This window comes from Vipera berus (assembly GCF_964194415.1).
Source record: "Vipera berus genome assembly, chromosome: 15".
In the NCBI taxonomy this organism is placed as follows: domain Eukaryota; kingdom Metazoa; phylum Chordata; class Lepidosauria; order Squamata; family Viperidae; genus Vipera; species Vipera berus.
In genome coordinates, this window is record NC_138218.1 from 4,577,301 (window position 1) to 4,593,245 (window position 15,945).

The following is a 15,945-nucleotide window of genomic DNA, read 5'->3' on the forward strand; positions in this document are numbered from 1 at the left end:
AACGCACCGCACAACATAGGAGAACAAACCCACCAGGACAAGATTCAGACGCCCATCTGTGTTTGAAAGACACAAGGCCGCGTTTTCAAAGACAGCAAAGTCCACATTTTGGACAGAGAGGACGTTTTGCTTCTCATCCAAGGAGCTTCTTCAGCTCTGACTGGATGGTGGAGGATGGAAGGATTTATCCTCCTTGCAGACCGCTGGTCATTTGCCTTCTTTTAGAGGGTCATTGAGGCTACTTGGAGGTTTATTTGTGTCCTCAGGGTCTGTCTACATTCTGGACAGAGAGGACCACTGGTTTGAAAGAGGGGTCAAAGAGGCCATCTAGGTCAAAATTGCCCTCTTTCAACAGAGACGGAGGGATACAAGATCATCTATCTCCAGTTTACAACGCAGTCCTTTCAGCAGTTCCAAGAAGGCTCCACACCCATTTGCACCACTCAGGTGACCCTGAGGACAGAGATAAGCCTCCAGGTGGCCTCAACGACTCTCGAAAAGAAGGCAAATGTTTGTCCACATTATGGACAAAGAGGGGTCAAAGAGGCCATCTAGGTCAAAATTGAACAGCCCTCTTTCAACAGAGGTGGAGGGATACAAGATCATCTACCTCCAGCCTACAACGCGGTCCTTTCCGCAGTTCCAAGAAGGCTCCACACCCATTTGCACCACTCAGGTGATCCTAAGGACACAGACAAACCTCCAAGTGGCCTCAACGACTCTCTAAAAGAAGGCAAATGACCCGCTGTCTGCAAGGAGTATAAATCCTTCCCACCATCCAGTCAGAGCTGAAGAAGCTTCTGGGATGAGAAGCGAAACGTCTTCAAAGAGAAAAACAAGAAAGTCCAGTTGCCTCATGAAAAAGCACCTTTGGGACAACCAGGACCTGGATGACGGAGAATCTCCATAGACATTTAAGGAACACACACACACACACACACACACACACACAAACACACACACGCTCATCCCAATAATTCTTGGATATGCTAAGAAGCTGTAAGTCAATAACCTCTACTGATCATACAGACTTTGCTTGAGGTTCTTGTTCCTCAACCAGTTGGAAGCTGCGTTTGGTTAAACTCGGCTTTGCCTGGTCAGAAACGATGGACAGGTGAGGGTGGATATTCCTGATCGGCAATGAGGTTAAGCCTATTAAGACCAAGAGACCCATGTTTCTTAAAAGCATTGGAATACGACTTTGCTCCCAAAATGCGACGGTGTCTTTTTCTGTTCATAGGAGAGATCTGTGCCTCCTTTGGTTAATACTTTGGTTAATATGAAGTGCAAAATCCAAACTTGGTGGCCTCCGTTTTAAAACTTTTATTTTATTTTTTTTTAAAAAGTGATCATCGCCCCCTTTTTCAAGACATAAGATATTAAGCTTGCTTACGGCAGCGAGACTTTTAGTAGCGCAACATTGGAAGAAGGAAGAATTGCCGACTATAGAAGAGTGGACTTTGAAAGTTTCTAACTTGGCGGAAATGGCGAAGATTTCAGCATATTTGAAAGACCAATCGCAACAGAGATACACTGTGGAATGGAGAAGATGGATTGAATATATTCAGAATAAATACGGGACTAAAAAGTTTCATTTTGCATTTGAATAAGTAGAGGATTTTTATGACGTATAATTAGTTAGTAGTTATTTTATTAATATTTTGACTATGGAGAGTTAAAGGGTGATAGAATTTAATGTTTTATTACTGTTGTTGGCATACTTTAGATTATGCTTGTTTGTATTATTATACCCTGTATTGAGCTCTGGGAAGTCGGGGAGGGGGGAGGGTAGGGTAGGGGGGGTTTGGGGAGAGGGGAGGGGGAGGAGGGGTTTTTTTTGTACTCAAAAATGTATTGTAAAACTTTTCAATAAAAAAAAGATATTAAGCTTGCATCTGAATGGGTTGTTTTTTCCTTCCCCCCCCCTGGATGTGCCTCAAGAAAGAGCTCCAGGAGAGAAACGTGGACTGGGATACCCCCCCCCCCCCAATTCTCCAGCAAGAGACACTTGGATGGCACCACCTTGGCTCCATCCTGAGAAGGACGTGAAGAGCAACGGTTGAAAGGAGATCCAAGAACGGGCTGAGTGAAGCTTAAAGGCAGCCAAAGGGGAAAGCAACACCTCATTGCTGCAGAAAGTGGAGGAACAATTGAAGAAAGGAAATGCAGAGGAGAGGCAGATTAAAATAAAATACGCAGAATTAGCCAAGATGCCGTGGCAACGTAGGAGTCCCCATTAATCAATCTCTGCTGGGTTTGGGATGGAAGAAACATGATGTATGGGACTGTGCACTCTTAGTGCACTCTACACTTTGGAGGTGTAGAAGCCATGGGACTGTGCACTCTACACTTTGGAGGTGTAGAAGCCACGGTGATCAGAGCTTTGCGGACACAGCGATACACAAACGCAAGTAATGAGCCCAAACAGCCAACACAACTGCATTACAAACCCAGAGACCTCCTGGTCCAAAGTTTTAAAACCTTTCCCCACGTATCCATTAGGCTCCCACATCACTTGAAGCATGGTTTAATTAAGGTTTGCTGAACGCCTTGTAAACCCTTCACTCGTAGATGTGTTAAGCCATAAACTATGGCTGAGAATCTGAAAGGGTTGCCAAGCTGACGTCAAACATTATTAGTGCAGGGGTATCCAATCTTGGCAACGTTAAGCCTTGTGGACTTCAACTCCCAGGATTCCATAGCTGGCTGGGGAAACCTGGGAGTTGAAGTCCACAAGGCTTAAAGTTGCCAAGGTTGGACTTGGGTGTGTGTGTGTGTGTGTGTGTGTGTGTGTACGCGGTGGCTCAGTGGGTTAGGATGCTGAGCTTGTCGATCAGAAGGTCGGCAGTTTGGCGGGTTGAATCCCGAGTGCCGCGTAACAGAGTGAGCGCCTGTTACTCGTCCCAGCTTCTGCCAACCTAGCAGTTCGAAAGCACGTAAAAATGCAAGTAGAAAAATAGGGACCACTACGGTGGGAAGGTAACAGCGTTCCGTGCGCCTTTGGCGTCTAGTCATGCCGGCCACGTGACCACGGAGACGTCCTCGGACAAGCGCTGGCTCTTCGGCTTTGAAACGGAGATGAGCACCGGCCCCGAGTTGGAAACGACTAGCACGCATGTGCAGGGGAACCTTTACCTTTACACACACACACACACACACACACACACACACACACGTGTGTGTGTGTGTGTCTGCCTGTCTGTATGTACACAAATATGTATATATTTGTGTGGATAGATAGATAGATAGATAGATAGATAGATAGATAGATAGATAGGATAGACCAGGGGTAGGCAACCTTGGCTCTTTTGACTCGTGGACTTCAACTCCCAGAATTCCTCAGCCAGCATGGAGGAACTTTGGCCCCCTCATGACTCGTGGACTTCAACTCCCAGAATTCCTGAGCCACCATGGCTCAGCTTGGAAACCTCTCCCTTTCCCCTCAGCATAGCTGACTCAGGAATTCTGGGAGTTGAAGTCCACGAGTCATAAAAGAGCCAAGGTGGCCTACCCCTGGGATAGACAGACAGATGTAAAAGGGGAGGAAAAGTTACTGCTTTTTTTTTCTTTCAGGGTGAATCCTACGTGTTAAATTTAATTATCATTTTTTCCTCTTTTTCGTACACTGTATTTTTTTCTTTTTTGCAGTTGTTAGGGTTGAATGTACGGTTTTGTTTTGTTTTTTTATTTTTTATGATAAAATAAAATAAAAAAAAGGTTTAAGTAAATTAAGCCATGATGGGCTTGATCCATGCATTTTACTAACCCGGGCTTACATGCCCCACCCCATCTTCACTCACACAAATCTCCACAGATAAACCCAACCAAACTTGTGCAAGGTTTTGTGTGAAGCAGAATACCGTATTTTCCGGCGTATAAGACGACCCCCCAACTTTTGAGGTGATTTTTAGGGGTTCAAAAGTCGTCTTATACGCCCGAAAATACGGTAATCCAAAGTTGCGGTCCAGCCATTTGTAGGAGAAGGTCCCACTTAAAGGCGGATGCAGGCACCCTCACCACGTTTGCAAGATGACTGCAAAGAGGCTGTGAGAATAGAAAGGATCACAAATACAATATTCCAGGATTTGAGGGGCTGCCCGAAAGAAGAGGGGGGTCAAATTATTCTCCAAAGCACCTGAAGGTAAGATGACAAACAATGGATGGAAACCAATCAAGGAGAGAAGCAACCTGGAATTAAGGAGAAACCTCCTAACCGCGAGGACAATTAACCAGTGGAACAGCTTGCCACCAGAAATCGTGGGCACTCCATCACTGGAGGTTTTTAAGAAGAGACTGGACAGTCACTTGTCTGAAATGGTATAGGTTCTCCTGCTTGAACAGGGGGCTGGGCTAGAAGACCTCCGAGGTCCCTTCCAGCTCTATTCTATTCTACTAAATTGTGGCCACTTAGGCTGGACATGTTGATTTCCAGTCTTTATGCTTAACGGAGGATCCACTTTCTAAATTGCTTTCTGAAGGATGGTTTCAGAAGCCCCTGAAGGTCCAAACAGGCCGGAGTGGGGCAGGATGGGGGGAGGAATGTCTCCCAGGAAAAGATTAACTAAAGGACTTCCTCGCTGGCCCAATTCAGCATCCCTTCGTTCTCACCACCTCCACACCTTCCCAGCACAGTTGGTTCTGTAGCAGCATTGGGGCTGGGAAGAAAAATGTGTGGGTGCTTTTTTAAAGCATTACTGCTATAAAAAGGATTGCATTTTTTCTCAAATCTGGCACCCGGCAGCGTCACAGATGCTTGCCAAAAGGGGCCGAGGAGAGGAAAAAAAATTTGTCCTGTGCATCCACCTGGCTGAGTCTCCCATTGTTCTCCTTGGAGAAGAGAAAAGCTCCATGTCCTCTGGCCGCAAAGGCTGGGGTGGGGGGCATTACTGGAAAGTTTCAGGGACAAGCAGCATCTCTATTACTTGTGACGTTTTTGGACAAGGCACGGTTGTCAGAATCCGCCCCAAGTGAAGGTCAGACACACTGACATTTTAAGCCAGTGTAAACCCACCTCTGCCTCTGGGCTTATCAAGATGTCAAGTATTTCATGTTCTCCTTGTTTAGGAACGGATATGGACAACTCAGATCCTATCAGCAAAGATGCCAAGACACACCGGTTCAATAGTACGTCTCCCAATTTGACGGCTCTTGCAAGAAAAGGTAAAGGTAAAGGTTCCCCCGCACACGCGTGCTAGTTGTTTCCGACTCTAGGGGCCGGTGCTCATCTCCGTTTCAAAGCCGAAGAGCCAGCGCTTGTCCCAGGACGTCTCCGTGGTCATGTGGCCGGCATGACTAGACGCCAAAGGCGCACGGAACGCTGTTCCCTTCCCACCGGAGTGGTCCCTATTTTTCTACTTGCATTTTTACGTGCTTTCGAACTGCTAGGCTGGCAGAAGCTGGGACGAGTAACAGGCGCTCGCTCTGCTACGCGGCACTCGGGATTCAACCCGCCAAACTGCCGACCTTCTGATCGACAAGCTCAGCGTCCTAACCCACTGAGCCACCGCGTCCCTCTTGCAAGAAAAGGTATAAAAAGGGATAGAAGAATGGTTGCAGGAATTGGGTTTGGCTAGTCGAGACTCTAGTGAAAAGAAGGACTAGGGAACACATGATAGCTGGGTTCCAGTATTTGAGGGGTTGCCACAAAGAAGGGGGTCAGTTTATTTTCCAAATCATCAGAAGGCAGGACAAGAAATAACGGGTGGAAACTAATCAAGCAGAGAAACAATTTTGGAATTAACAGTGAGAACAATTACCCAGTGGAACAGCTTCCCTTCAGAAGTTGTGGGTGCTTCCAACACTGTCTGAAATGGTCTAGGATCTCCTACCTGAGCAGGGGGTTGGACTAGAAGACCTCAAGGGTCCCTTCCAGCTCTATTCTGATTGAAACTATCAGCATCCCCACAGCATAAAAATCTGCGAAACCTTTTCTCAGCCCTAAAAAGTTTGGTGAACTCCAGACGCCACTAACTTCCTGGTAACTCATGTCTGTGTAAGACACTTTGCAGCAACCCATGGTTGGCTTTAACTTTGGTTTAGGGAAAGCCACTCTCGTTGAATTTATGCAACTTCCTAAGCTAGGAACATTGGTCTACAAACAAACCATGACAGCTAGGTGCGAGGCCAAAGGAAACAAACCAGGTTACAGTCTATTTACAGGGTTTCCAGAAGAAAAGTTGGCAAAGAGCTGAATTTTTAATTAACTCTGCAAGGGCAAAATTCAATTTTGTCAGGACCGTTTTCCATTTTTTCCACAATTTAGGAAGTTTTCCATTTTGCCCCCTCCCTTTAGGAAGAAAGCAGGCTGTAGTGGCAGCTGAGAAGCAGACAAGAGACACACAAGGAGGTTGGCACTTATATAACCGAAGCACCACCCCATTTTCCTAGGTATCACACGCACACAATGCAATAAAAAAAGGTTATAAATTTATGTAACTACCATCGTGGCTATTTTGACCTTGCCCTTGTTAGGAGAATATAGAATGGCTTAGACACATCTACAAAAAACCAGCAAACACATCATGGGGTTTCCTTCCCATTAAATCCCAAATTCTATATATGCATTTTTCTGTATAAGTGTAAGATGTAGGGATTAGGAATTTAATTTGTATTAATGAATAAGACAGGTAAAGGTAAAGGTAAAGATAAAGGTTCCCCCGCACATGCGTGCTAGTCGTTTCCGACTATAGGGGCCGGTGCTCATCTCCGTTTCAAAGCCGAAGAGCCAGTGCTTGTCCGAGGATGTCTCCGTGGTCATGTGACCGGCATGACTAGACGCCAAAGGCGCACGGAACGCTGTTCCCTTCCCACCGGAGTGGTCCCTATTTTTCTACTTGCATTTTTACGTGCTTTCGAACTGCTAGGTTGGCAGAAGCTGGGACGAGTAACAGGCGCTCACTCTGCTACGCGGCACTCGGGATTTGACCCGCCAAACTGCCGACCATCTGATCGACAAGCTCAGCGTCCTAACCCACTGAGCCACCACGTCCCTCTAATGAATAAGATACTCAAGACAAATCCCAAATTCTCGATGCTTCTCACTCCATTCTTCAGTGGCATGAAAAAACAACAACACAAACCTAGTTCAAAAGCCTTAAATACCTCTTTCTCAAACTTTGCAACTAAGCTGGCTGGGGAATTCTGGAAGTCCACACATCTTAACGTTGGCCGATTTGAAAAGCGCCGCCTTAAAACCAAATCAACGGATCACGCTACCAGCTTTGGGCAAAATGTCACGTCGCAACAAGGGCCCATTTTTAACTCAACCTAGTCAAGATTGGCTTAGGACGCTGAGCTTGTCAATCAGAAGGTCGGGAGTTTGGTGTGTCGAATCCCGAGTGCCGCGTAGCAGAGTGAGCGCCTGTTCCTCGTCCCAGCTTCTGCCAGCCTAGCAGTTCGAAAGCACGTAAAAATGCAAGTAGAAAAATAGGGACCGCTCCAGTGGGAAGGGAACAGCGTTCCGTGCGCCTTTGGCGTCTAGTCATGCCGGCCACCTGACCACGGAGACGTCCTCGGACAAGCGCTGGCTCTTCGGCTTTGAAACGGAGATGAGGACCGGCCCCTAGAGTCGGAAACAACTAGCACGCATGTGCGGGGGAACCTTTGCCTTTTCTAGTCAAGATTAAGGTAGTCAAGAGCTGAAATTTCCCCTGGCAAACAGCTGAAAGGTTTGCCCTTGCTCCAGTTAAGAGAGAGAGAGAGAGAGAGAGAGAGAGAGAGAGAGAGAGAGAGAGAGAGAGAGAGAGAGAGAGAGAGACCTTTCCTGTCTCATCAAAAATACAGAAGAACCAGATGGGTGTTTTCCTGCACCGGGCCTGTTAACTCAGCAGACGCCAAGCTCCCCTCCCAGACATTTAAAAAAATAAAAGAAAAAAGAAGAAGTTAATTGTTGACAGCCTGCACGATACAATTAATGTATTCATCAATCCCATCAATTAATAATTGATGCTTTCTTCCGGCAGAAAAAAAAGGGGAGAGGAATTCTGCGTCTCCCTTTGGAGCCTGCTGGGCGATTCTGCAGCAAAGGGGAAAACGCTTCTCTTCCAAGGAATACGGGGCACAAGGAAAGATTGGCAGATATATTTGGGGAAAACCAGTTAGAACAGGAGTTAGGAAACTCTTCTCCCTTCTTCTGCTGACCCGTGGGAAGAAAAGGGCAAGAGACAGGTTGGACTGCGTTACCGCAAAACCATCACAGCCCGAGGAGAAACAGGTATGTTCTATTTTTCCGTAACAGTTCTGCGTTCTTGTGCTGGGAAGCTTCGATGCCTAATTCCTAAGAAAAGGACAGTTGTTCCGTCTACATTCTCCAGAGCCATCCTCCACACGAGTCAAAATCTTCCAGACCTTTTAAGGGGGCTGACCTTCTCACATCATCACCAAAGCCCACGCCTGCAATCCACACGAGATCCAAAACGCATGGGGCAATCACTCTGCCTTTACAGAAGGAAATCCTCTGAGGTTCAAAATAGCTGTCTTTTGATCTACTTTGGGGGGGGGGGCCTTCAAACGTGGCCCTTTTATGACTTGTGGACTTCAACTCCCAGAATTCCTCGTGCCTGGCTGAGGAATTCTGGGAGCTGAAGTCCACAAGTCATAAAAGGGCCACGTTTGAAGACCCCTGGTCCACTTGTTCCATTAATTTCAATCCTACCGTCTCAATGACTTGCACAAAAGCTACAGGAATACGTAGTAATTCTCTCTACCCAAGCCTCACTCTGCGGCCCACTCACCGACCCCTTCACTAAAGCCCCTTCCCCAAGCTTTTGAGAGGAGAAATCACCCAACTGTGATAGGGATTTTGAAGTCCTAGTGGACAATCAATTCAATATGAGCCAGCCGTGTGTGGCGGCAGCCAAAAAAGCCAATGCAATCCTAAATTGCATTAACAGAGGAATTCAATCAAGATCAGGTGAGGTACTAATACCTCTCTATAAAGCCTTAGTAAGGCCACACCTAGAGTAATGCAACCTGTTTTGGTCTCCACACTATAAAAAAAGATGTTGAGACTCTAGAAAAAGTGTAGAGAAGAACAACAAAGATGGCGAGGCGACCGGAGGCTAGAACATATGAAGGACGGTTGCAGGAACTGTGCCTGGCTAGTCTAGTGAAGAGAAGGACCAGGGGAGACATGATAGCAGTCTTCCAATCTTTGAGCGGCTACCACAGAGAGGAAGCACCCAAAAGCCACACAAGGAACAACGGATGGAAACTGATCAAGGAGAGATTCAACCTAGAAATAAGGAGGAATTTTCTGACAGTGAGAACAATCAACCGATGGAACACAAGTTGCCTTCAGAAGTTGTGGGAGCTTCATCACTGGAGGCTTTCAAGAAGAGACAGGACCGCCATCTGTCAGAAATGGTGGAGGGTCTCCTTGCTTGTGAGGGGAACAGGTTGGACTAGATGACCTACAGGGTTAGAATGGAGTAGAGTAGAAGAATAGAATAGAATAGAATAGAATAGAATAGAATAGAATAGAATAGAATAGAATAGAATAGAATAGAATAGAATAGAATAGAATAGAATAGAATAGAATAGAATAGAATAATAGGATAGGATAGGATAGGATAGGATAGGATAGGATAGAATAGGAAATAGAACAGAATAGAATAGGAAAAATAGAATAGAAAAAAGAATAGAATAGAATAGAATAGAATAGAATAGAATAGAATAGAATAGAATAGAATAGAAAAAAGAATAGAATAGAATAGAATAGAATAATAGGATAGGATAGGATAGGATAGGATAGGAAATAGAATAGAATAGAATAGGAAAAATAGAATAGAAAAAAGAATAGAATAGAATAGAAAATAAGGAATAGAATAGAATAGAATGGAATAGAATAGAAGATTGAGAAAGAATAGAATAGAATAGAATAGAATAGAATAGAATAGAACAGAACAGAACAGAATAGAATAGGAAAAATAGAATAGAATAGAATAATAGGATAGGATAGGAAATAGAATAGAACAGAATAGAATAGGATAAATAGAATAGAAAAAAGAATAGAACAGAACAGAACAGAACAGAATAGAATAGGAGCTGGAAGGGACCTTGGAGGTCTTCTATTCATTTCCAACTCTGTTACTTTAATTCTAGGCACCATCAGGTAATTGAAATTTTGGTGCAGTAAAGTTAGTTGAGAAATAAATGGAAGTACAGGCCTATTCACACGGAAGAAACAGGTACGGAATATCCTCTAGGTGAGCAAGTTTTTTTTATCATCCCCCAAATATTATTGTGTAAGAGGAAATGGGATTGGAACTCCAAGGTTTTGTTGGGTTTGGTTAAGGCACCAGCCTAAAAACTGGGAGATTGGGAGTTCTAGTCCTGCCTTGGGCATGAAGCCAGCTGAATGACCTTGGGCCAGTCATTCTCTCTCTGCCCCAGGAAGGAGGCAATGGCAAACCACCTGTGAAAAACCTGGCTAAGAAAATGGCAGGGACTTGCCCAGGCAGTCTTTTGAGAACTGGGCGTGATTGAACAGAAGAAGAAAAAAAGAAATTCTAGGTATTAAACAGGATTCATTTGCTTTCTATTCTATGAGAAATGAGTCCATTTCACAGAAAAGTCCTAACTACCGAGTCAAAAGCTAGGTATAACCCAGCCTTCTCATCCCTTGTTCTTTTCAACTAGACCTGCTTCTTATTTACATTCACGGATTTAATTCTCAGCAAATGAGATCCACTGAATACAGTATGATCCCATTTCACTCTGCATCAGAGCCTCTAAACATATGCAAAGTAGATTCCCCTGCCAGACAAGATAACCTACCTAAGCACCTGACATTAGTTATAATATTCCTACTGTTGGAGTAAACTACTTTTCAAACACATTTAAGAAACATTTTTTTAAAAACCCACCAGTACTTAACATACAGAGAGATAATTTACATTTTTTTAACAAATAATGATGTGAGATAAGTGTTTGTACATCCACTTTTAACCATCCTTTCTGCGGCAGCTGGTAAAGCCACCCAGGTTAAAATGAAGGGACAACTTTAATGCAATTTGCATATTGTTGACACCTGATAGTACAAGGAAAATGAATTATATCTAGCAGACAGTTTTATGGGCCTGACTTAGTTCAGCTAGAAAAATGCAAGCCAATTTCACTGAACTTGTCCAGCTAAAAAAAATATATATATTAACAATATTAAATCCACTAGGACATACCCAGAAGTCGCCCATCTGCTGTTTGGTCTAAGCAATTTTAGTATGATTATACTATATTATAATCCACCTCTGCCTGTAAAAAAATCTTTTTTAACTACATTACGGGCCTCCGGAAGACACGGCCATTCCAGAGTTCCTGTCTCATCACTCACTTCCAAGTCCTGGGTAAATGTTTAAGGTTAAAGGGAGAAGGCCAAGCCAGAGGCAGGTATCTGGATGTCAATTTGGGTGGTGAACAGAAGCCAAAGCCTGAACGTTTGTGAATTAACCAGAGGTCGTTTCAGACTTGCCACCACTGGAAACTCACCAAAGAGAGACAAAAGGTAAAGGTTCCCCCGCACATGCGTGCTAGTCGTTTCCGACGCTAGGGGCCGGTGCTCATCTCCGTTTCAAAGCCGAAGAGCCAGCGCTTGTCCAAGGACGTCTCCGTGGTCATGTGGCCGGCATGACTAGACGCCAAAGGCGCACGGAACGCTGTTACCTTCCCACCGGAGTGGTCCCTGTTTTTCTACTTGCATTTTTACATGCTTTTGAACTGCTAGGTTGGCAGAAGCTGGACGAGTAACAGGCGCTCACTCTGTTACGCGGCACTCGGGATTCGACCCGTCAAACTGCCGACCTTCCAATCGACAAGCTCAGCGTCCTAACCCACTGAGCCACCGCGTCCCTTATCCAAAGAGAGAAGCAACCTGGAATTAAGGAGAAACTTTCTGACAGTGAAGACAATCAACCAGTGGAACAGCTGGCCACCAGAAATCATGGGTGCTCCATCACTGGAGGTTTTTAAGAAGAGGCTAGACAGTCACTTGTCTGAGATGGTGTAGGTTCTCCTGCTTGAGCAGGGGGCTGGACTAGAAGACCTCCAAGGTCCCTTCCAGCTCTATTCTATTCTATTCTATTCTATTCTATTCTATTCTATATTCTATTCTTATTCTATTCTATATTCTATTCTGTAATCCCCTATTCTATTCTATTCTATCCTATCCTAGCAATGGAGTTCAAAATTTCCCATGCTAAGCAAGACAGTTCCTAACTGATTTCTGTCCCATTTTTCGACTTTTCTTTGCCGCAGTTGTTAACCAATCCCTTCAGCCCTTGTGGGAATCACGCCACCATTAAGCGAATCTGTGTTTCCCCCCCCATTGACTTTGCTTCCTGGGAAGGTTATAAATGGAGATCACGTGACCCCGGGGATGCTGCGACCGTCATAAATGCGAATCAGTTGCCGAAAGCCTGAATGTTGATCCTGTGACCATGGGGGACACTGCAAATGATCGTTAAGTGTGGAAAAACGTCCTAAATAAATGCTTGTAAGGGGAGGAACACCTGCTCTGTGCAAGGCTTCTTTTTTTAAGGTCAGGACAAGAGACGACAGGATTACGACACAGAAAGGGGAGAAAATTTGCACCTTCCTTTGCCAAGACACCACGTGAAGAACATCAATACAGCAGTTCCCTGCCTTGAATACCTACAGACCAGCCCCAACTGAGTGGGGCTTCTGCACACCTACTGCAGACCCATTAACCTTGCAAAATTTTGCACAACACCCCAGGCTTGACGCCGCAGCCACCACCCGTGAATCAAAACCTTAATATCGGGAGATATTGCCGCTACCGTCCCAAAGCAAAAAACGACACCCCCACCCCCCCAACTACATCATTCAGAGCTTAAAAAACGCCGAAAGCCAAATATGCGTCATAGCAAGCGCTCTCTTAGCCGAGATGGGGCTTAAACCTGATTAAAAGATGTAATTGACAGTGTCTTTTGACAGCGAACTCCGAGGTGCCTTCTCCATTTCCCCCACCCCACCCCCTCCACCCCAGCGGGTTAATGCAGCTGTGAAAAGCACACACACACACACACACACACACACACACACACAGAGGCTTTTGGAAAGAAAGCTTACAAGCTGGAGTGGAGCACCCTGGTTTTATGCAAAAGCTCGCCCGCCCTTGATCTCCGGGAGCTGAAATCAAAAGGCAACTTTGGCCGTTTCAACACTCCAGCTGTATTTGAAGCACTCCAGAAAGAATCCAGAGTCTGGGAGAAATTATTATTCCCCAATCTGACCTCCAGCTGGACGCGACTCCTTAAGACGGGTCTTAGACCCACCAACTCAACCACTAACTCACAAGAGCCAATCCCCTACTCAAGGGCTCCTCATTGGAGCAGGAACGGGTTCTCTCCCATACACAGGCCTGAATTTCTCAAGGACAACCCAGTGCAATCTGCACCTCTCTTCCCCCCCCCCTCTCCACCATCCTACTGCAGCCCCCAACCCAACTTCCAATCTGCTTTTCCCTGCAGACTGGCTGCTTCTTACACGCCTGGGGGGGTCACCCCTTCCTCCTGCTCTCTCAAGGGGGGACACCCACCATCTTCTGAGGATAGCCCCCGCCCCACTTCAGTAGTCCTGCCCTTGCCCTAGGCCGACCCTGTTTCTCTCCCTCTTCCGGGGGTCCTTCCAAGCCTCCCCCCCCCGCTTGCCAACCCCTTCCCCAATGCACCCTCCTGCGGGATGCTCTTCCCTCCTGCCTCCCCCACCCACCCACCGCCGCCTTTCCCCCCACCCCCGTATCTGCTTTCCCAAAATCCCCGAGCTGCGCCTTCGCCCTCCCCCCTCCCCCCCCGGAGACCCCCGCTGCCGCCCAGGTCTCTCTCCCAGGTTCCCCTCGCCTCCTTTTCCGCCTTGCAAAGGCGCCGGCTTAAAAGCCACGGGGTGCATTTGCTGGGAAGTCAGCCTTCCCGCCCCCCCCTTCTGCTCCAACCGATGGACCCACCCACCCCCTAATCCCATTCCCCCAAAGTCCTCTTCCCCAACCAGGAGCCCTCCAGATGCCTCCAGAGGCCCCTTCCCCACTCAAAGCCAGCCTGGCCCGGTGGGGGGGGTGGGGGAAAGGAGGAAGGAAGGGGGGTGGGTGGGGATTGTGGGAATGCAACTCTTGGAAGGCTCCTGGAGGGCGCCAGGTTGGGGAGCTAGGCTTTGCGGGCGCCTGGGGGGTGCGAGGACCGCAGCCCGGGAGCCTTTGCCGGGATCCAGCGCTGGCCTGGCGCGCCCTCCTCTTCCTCCTCCTCCTCCTCCTCCCGCTGCATCTCCCGGTCCTCCTCCTCCTCCTCCTCCCCAGGGATCGAGTCCCTTTTCCCCGCTCGCCTCGCATTGCACCACCCCCCCTTCCATCTTGCACGCCTCCACCCGCCCGGCCCCTTCCCCGGCTTGCATCCCGCCTGTCCTACCCGCTTCCCCCGCGGGAAAAGCTCCCCGTCCGCCTCCAGGCAGCCCCCCCGGCTCCGTCCCGGCTCGGCTCAGTCCGACTCTTTTGCAAGCGCCGCAGCAGGCAGCTTCGGGGGGAGCTCCGCGACCACGTGACGCCGCCCGGCGCCCCCATAGGCTGGGCCCGGGCCGGGGCTGCCGGGCAACGCTTGAGCCCGCCCCCTTTTTCCGCCTGCCCCGCACCTGAGCAGCCCCAGCCGCCTTCACGCTATCGGCGCAGCTAGCCCGCCATTGGCGTAAGCCGGCCCATCGCTCGGCTTACCTGGGGCCGCCTTTACGCAACCTGCGTAACGCGTTTGCCTTACCTTTGGCCGGGGCGCTGCGCAGATGGCGTTGCTCTGTTTCCCTAACCCCCCCCGTCTCCAATGCAAGGGAAGGGTCGGGTGTGTGTTGTGTGTGTGTGTGTGTGTGTGTTTGTGTATGTGTGTGTATATGTCTGTGTATGTGTGTGTGTGGGTCGGGTGTGTGTGTGTGTGTGTGTGCTCTGTTTCCCTACCCCCCCTCTCCAATGCAAGGGAAGGGTCGGGTGTGTGTTTGTGTGTGTGTGTGTGTTGTTTGTGTGTGTTGTGTGTTTGTGTATGTGTATGTGTGTATGTATGTGTGTGGGTTGGGTGTGTGTGTGTGTGTGTGTGTGCTCTGTTTCCCTAACCCCCCCCTCTCCAATGCAAGGGAAGGGTCGGGTGTGTGTGTTTGTGTATGTGTGTGTATATGTGTGTGTGTGTATGTCTGTGTGTGTGTGTTGTGTGTGTGTGTGTTGTGTGTATGTGTGTGTATATGTGTGTGTGTGTATGTCTGTGTGTGTGTGTTGTGTGTGTGTATATGTGTGTGTATATGTCTGTGTCTATGTCTGTGGTTGTGTGTGTGTGTGTGTGTGTGTGGAGGGGCGTCCTTTCTCTCTCTCTCTCTCCCTCCCCGCGCGCCTCCTTCGCAAAAGACGCAAACCTGCCTTCGGAATCGGGAGGCGGCGCGGCCGCACCTGCGGGGAGCGGCCCTTACGCTGCGGGCGTAGCAGGAGCGCCCTGCTTCCCCTGCGTAAAGTGCGTAAGGGAGGTGGGGGGGGAAATATCAGGGTGGGCTTTCAGAAAGGTGCCGGGGAAAAAGGGGGCGACGGGAGCGGAGAAAAGGGGGAGAAAGCGGGGCGGGGTGGGGTGTGCCGTTGAAAAAAAACTAAAAAAAGTAAAGGGAGGAAGACAAAAGAGAAGGGAGCAACCAAGTCAAGGAAATGGGCCGGCAGGTGAGGTCTCCCCGACCTGCTTGCAGTTAAAAGAATCAAAAAAACCTGACACTGCATTGTTGGAAAACAATGGCCAATAAGAAAAAAAGGAAAAAAGAAAGAAAGAAAGCGAAGGGGAAAGCAAAGCAGAAGAAAAGAGCAAATGAGCAAATTTAATTTTGCAAAGAGGGAAGCAGAACCAGGACTCTCTCTGTGCCCCCATCGCCCTCCCAGCATTTGCAGAGGAACAATTCAGAGGGGATACCTTGCCTACGGTCACTCAT

General features: G+C 47.7%; 1 protein-coding gene across 11 annotated transcripts in view; it reads right to left on the reverse strand.

The window, feature by feature from the left end:
* Positions 1-14,770, reverse strand: part of STRBP (spermatid perinuclear RNA binding protein) — an 81,754-nt gene extending 66,984 nt beyond the window's left edge. For 10 of the 11 annotated variants that reach the window (XR_014027983.1, XR_014027984.1, XR_014027985.1 and 7 more), the window contains exon 1: positions 14,412-14,478. The gene's annotated coding sequence lies outside the window, so the exon portion shown is untranslated. Of the gene's footprint in view, positions 1-14,411; positions 14,479-14,753 lie in introns of those variants that run through there. The other variant, XM_081339611.1, reaches the window with a different exon arrangement.
* Between the last annotated feature and the right edge of the window lie 1,175 nt (positions 14,771-15,945).